The following is a 6,174-nucleotide window of genomic DNA, read 5'->3' as shown; positions in this document are numbered from 1 at the left end:
ATTGTCACTTTTCTAGATTTGCAACATTTGAATATGTCACATCAAAAGAGGGAGTTGGAGAGCTTATTTGTGGTGCGGCATTTCTATCTGTAAATCAGCTCTTTGTCAGAGGGGCGTCGACCTGTCTGTCAGCCTCTGGTACAGTACGTTTTCCTGGAGTTTCAATATTTTCTTCCCATTTCTAGTTGTATACATCAGGACAGCCATTCGGTATAAAGTTTTAATAGCCTACTACAGCAAGAGTTCAACCCAACTCAAACAAGCTCTAGCCTCTCGTTCAGTTGACAGTAAATCTAATGGTGTGGAACACTCTCATTGACCCTAACCAGGCCTAGGAGCACTCCACACCTTCCTCCCAGAGCAGGGGCCAGGACAGGGGCACTCCACACCTTCCTCCCAGAGCAGGGGCCAGGACAGGGGCATACAGCTGAGACAGGAGCCAAGCGTGGGCCAGGTCGGGGGGGGGGGGGGGGATATGAGAGTCAACAGAGCACAGTAGGAGGACTGTCCACCAGACTCCCACATGAGCGGAAAGGTCTGGAGTTGGTGGAGGTCCGGGCAGGAGAAGGTTTTGGCACAGGTAAAACTCGTAACGGTCTTCAGTGTGGAAACCAAAAGCATGGATGATACACATACAGACAACATACTAACCCACACAATAAACACATACACAAACACTATGGACCATGTATTCACAAACATACAAAATACACGTACTGACACAAGAGATCACACACAGAGCCTACATACACACAAATCTTCACACAAACATGAACACACACGCACCAACCTTTTGTCATAACTGTTAGTGTAACTGATGTCAGGGAAGGATTTAATAGACAAACATCTAAAGCCAATAGCGAATCCCCTGGCACTATTCTATGCCTCATTTCTCCTCTTTCCAGACAAGTATTCATCATAAAGGCCAACCCCATGCAGAGACATGCTTTGCCTTCCCATAATCCCCACAGAAAACAACACATGCACCGGGGTTGCAGAAAAGGACTGAAGAAAATATACTGGTCATCTTCAACAAACACTGTTACCATAAGATGCCCAGATTCTATAGTATGTACATAACTTCAGATGTGCCATTCATTTCAATTGCCAAGAAAATGTGAGTTCTGTTTAAAGTCACAGACTATCGGAAGGTTAAACAAACTGACTGCTGACAGGGACGTAACCCCTACAGAAGCCATCACTCTAATTGTACTGAAAATAGCATTTGTTGATAGCATACACATGTGCAAACAGCATAATTTCAAGGTAATGTCCTATTGTCTTCAAATATTGACTAAGGAGCTGTCATGCTGTCACATAGGCACCCACATGAAAAAATACATCAGTTTACTATAGAATTCTACAATAAACTGTAGAATACTATAATACACACCGTAGTATCCTTCTATCATGTTTAGTACCTACTATAGAATGTTGTAGTATACTATAGAATACTATAGTAAATACCACAGTATTTAATTTGCATATACCCTGCCCATTCCCCTCCCTATATCAACATTTGTCTCACCCATAATTGAGAAACATACATGAAAAGTATAGAACATATACTGTATTCCCTACAAGTTTTAGAAAAGAGCAGAAGTGCTGAACTATCCGTTCAGAATTTCTCCAGTAGGTTTCCTGAAGAAGAAAGCCTCCACTTCTATGTCAAAGATAATAAAACAAACACACTATAGTAAATACTACTGTAATGTCCGCAAAAACACTACAGTAAATACTACAGTACACTACAGTTCGCAAGAATACTACAGTAAATACTACGGTATACCGTACTACAGTCTGCAAAAACACTACGGTATACCGTACTACAGTCTGCAAAATCACTACAGTAAATACTACGGTATACCGTACTACAGTCTGCAAAAACACTACTGTAAATACTACGGTATACCGTACTACAGTCTGCAAAAACACTACGGTATACCGTACTATAGTCTGCAAAATCACTACAGTAAATACTACGGTATACCGTACTACAGTCTGCAAAAACACTACAGTAAATACTACGGTATACCGTACAACAGTCTGCAAAATCACTACAGTAAATACTACAGTACAGTACATTCCGTTAAAACACTACAGTAAATATTACAGTACACTTCAATCCGCAAAAACACTACAGTAATTACTATAGTATATATTACAGTTCTTTTTCACTACAGTATTTATACAGTGCAGAAATTATTCAAACCCCTTAACTTTTTCCACATTTTGTTACGTTACAGTCTTATTCTAAAATTGATTAAATTGTTTTTTCCCCCTAATCAATCTACACACAATACTCCATATTGACAAAGCAAAAACAGTTTTTATAAATGTTTATGAAAAACAGAAATACCTTATTTACATAAGTATTCAGATCCTTTGCTATGATACTCGAAATTGAGCTCAGGTGCATCCTGTTTCCATTGATCATCCTTGAGATGTTTCTACAACCTGATAGGAGTCCACCTGTGGTAAATTCAATTGATTGGACATGATTTGTAAAGGCATACAACTGTCTATATAAGGTGTCAAAGTTGAGAGTGCACGTCAGAGCAAAAACCAAGCCATGAGTTCGAAGGAATTGTCCATAGAGCTCCTTGACAGGATTGTGTTGACGCAAAGATCTGGGGAAGGGAACCAAAACATGTCTGCAGCATTGAAGGTCGCAAGGAAAACTGTGGCCTCCATCCTTCTTAAATGGAAGAATTTTGGAACCACCAAGACTCTTCCTAGAGCTGGCTGCCCGGCTAAACTGAGCTATCGAGGGAGAAGGGCCTTGGTCAGGGCCTTGAAAGAGCTCCAGAGTTCCTCTGTGGAGATGGGAGAACCTTCCAGAACAACAACCATCTCTACAGCACTCCACCAATCAGGCCTTTATGGTAAAGTGGCCAGACGGAAGCAACTCCTCAGTAATAAGCACATGACAGCCCGCTTGGAGTTTGCCAAAAGGCAGCTAAAGGACTTTCAGACCATGGAAAACAAGATTCTCTGGTCTGATGAAACCAAGATTCTTTGGCCTGAATGCCAAGCGTCACATCTGGAGGAAACCTGGCACGATCCCTACGGTGAAGCATGGGGGTAGCAGCATCATGCTGTGGGGATGTTTTTCAGTGGCAGGGAATGGAAGATTAGTCAGGATCGAGGGAAAGATAATTGGAGCAATGTACAGAGCGATCCTTGATGAAATCCTGCTCAAAAGCGCTCAGGACCTCCGACTGGGGCGAAGATTCACCATCCAACAGGACAACGACCTCTAACAGTCAAGACAACACAGGGATGGCTTCGGGACAAGTCTCTGAAGGGCCTTGAGTGGCCCAGCCAGAGCTCGGACTTGAACCCAATGAAACATCTCTGGAGAGACCTGAAAATAGCTGTGCAGCGACACTCCACATCCAACTTGCCAGAGCTTGAGAGGATCTGCAGAGAAGAATGGGAGAAACTCCCCAAATACAGGTGTGCCAAGCTTGTAGCATCATACCCAATAAGGCTCAAGTCTGTAATCGCTGCCAAAGGTGCTTCAACAAAGTACTGACTAAAGGGTCTGAATACTTATGTAAATGTGATATTATTTGCAAAAATGTCTTTGTCATTATGCAGTATTGTGTGTAGATTGATGAGGGGGAAAAAACTATTTAATCAATTTTAGGCTGTAACATAACAAAATATGGAAAATGTCAAGGGGTCTGAATACTTTCTGAATGCACTCTACTATAGTTAACTGTAAATACTACAGTATACACTACAATGAATACTACAGTAAAGTCTGACAAAACACTACAGTGAATACTACAGTATTTATGCCATAGCATGCTATAGTATTTTTTCAGGTCGGCAGGAAGGCCTACATAGTTTACGCAACACAAGCCCCAGGTTAAGGAATACACCTGAGAGATCTGGGAGTTGTGTGGAATCCAGGCAGGTAGGAAGGGGGAGGAATGGCTGCTACTACCTATGTAGTCAATTTGCTAGTGAAAGCAGGTAGATGGCGCAGCAAGCACACAACCTACAGCAACAGTAGTTGGTCAATGTACCAACAAAGCCCTCAACCATGGACAGATCAGATTGATGACCTTGTAGACTTACGGTCCCTCTATGTTCGTCATTGTGACTTTAGTAGGGTGGCTTTGTAAATGCACCATGCAGGCCTAGGTGAGTAGACGGAGGCCTGTCTGTCATGTATGTGGCTGTTTTTCAGGCTGACCAGCCCGGGCCTGGGAGCCTCACGCTCTAACAGAACACACAGGTGCCACATTCACACCTCTACTACAGGACAATCCAGGCACCTGTGTTCCTAGACAAAAGGGGTCTTTATACTCAAGGCCGAAAATACATTCACACATACTGTATGTACACCCACACACACGTGCACACATACACAGACACCCACACCCAAGTATACACAGGCGCACACAAGCCCATACCTGCATTGATGTTATGTAGGTCTCTACCACCTCATTTATCTAGCCCTACCTAAAATCTCTTTAGCTAGCACAAGATTTCCTTCAGTGACATTTTGGGGGCCTGTTACTGTGTTGCTTAATCATTGACTGTGTCTTAATGGCAGGGAACAACCTCACAGGGAAACAAATCATTAGAGGAAAAAGGTTTAGAATTCTACTGGTTATATCAAACTTAAGAATATGTGTAGTATGTTCCTGTAATGCCAAAGCGGGCCATTGAAATTGAAATTCACAAGACTGATTGATGGTCTGGTTCCCTTTGCCCGAGCTGGCCCTAACCTGGGCTCTGTCATGGGGATGGGTCTGATAGCTCTGATGCTGTCTCACATCTGGCACCGGTAAACAAGTGTCCTTTCAACAGGCTGAGAGAATATTTTCATCTTGAAATTATAGTACCTTCTTTCAGGCTTCAAGAGTTTGAGCAGAAAAGACCTCAAACTGACAATGGCTTGTCCTGACACAAAGTCAATTGCCAACAGCAGTGTGTTGTGGTATGTACTTAGGCACTTTACTAAACACCACTGATTGTCAAGTGGAACTAATTGATCACCAAACAGCCAGCAGGCTTTTTGTGGCAACTATGAACAAATATCTATAGATGCTTTTAAAGACTTCCCCTGATCTAAATATCCGTTTTCCAAACAGTTTGAATGAACAATTCAGAGAAGAACAAGATGGGCAATCTCAAGTTGAGGTCCAACAGCATTGCTGGAAGCTACACCATTCTGAAACAGCATTTGAACAGAGATTTGCTGTCCCCAATTATCGAGTCTCAGATTTAAACAGCTTAACTGGGGTAATGTGACCCTACTGAACACAGATACTGTATTCAAAGGGTTGGTTGCAGGGTAGGTAGACTACATCTTGCTGGGCTCCAGGCCCGGTACATGGCTCTGTCTTAGCTGGTTCCAGGCTAAATAAACCTCAGACCGGCAGATAGGATTGTAAGGTCAATTGCCCATTGCTGTTTATACACCTTGAACAATGGGGCTTTACTCTAGAATTCCACTGGACATTTTCTTTTTACTAGGCCACTAAAATCAAACAGAAAAAAATGAATTTTAGCATGGATGGTTCTAAGGAGACATTTATCAAATAAACAGTGACCGCAGCACAAGCTGTTCATTGAGTGATTATTGGCCCAACCATTGCCCTCTGGGCCACAGATATACATCAATATGACGATAGACATATTCTTTTCAGTTCCCTGGTTGGAAGTTGGTCCAGGGTGATATGTACACTTAGATCAGTTCTAGTAAATATGAGATGTTTTTCTTCATGGAGTACAATTTTAAGCACACCCATACTAATTTTGTTCAAAAAATGTATTCTATGTTTATATAAAAATGTATTCAATTTATATATATATATATATATATATATATATTCAGGTTCAAAATGAATGTTAAGGTTTGGCAATGCAGCTGTCATTTACCATCTATTACTTAGGATTTGTCACATAAAATGAATGCTACCGCTTGAAATCATCACTATTTCACTGATATTTCAATGATAAACTAATGCATTATGTAAAATACATTCATTTTATCTATAGCTTCACTTTTCAGATCACAAGTCACAAAGTCAACAACTGGTTTTTCTAGAAGGCCTAGTGGTGAGTAGTAGAAAGTACAATTAGTGGAGAAAGTGGTCAAACTAAACAAAAAAACACAGGCTATTTATTAATCATGTGCAGCCATCACCATCC

This window comes from Oncorhynchus kisutch, linkage group LG8, assembly GCF_002021735.2.
Source record: "Oncorhynchus kisutch isolate 150728-3 linkage group LG8, Okis_V2, whole genome shotgun sequence".
Classification (NCBI taxonomy): Eukaryota; Metazoa; Chordata; class Actinopteri; order Salmoniformes; family Salmonidae; genus Oncorhynchus; species Oncorhynchus kisutch.
This window is presented reverse-complemented; position numbering follows the sequence as displayed.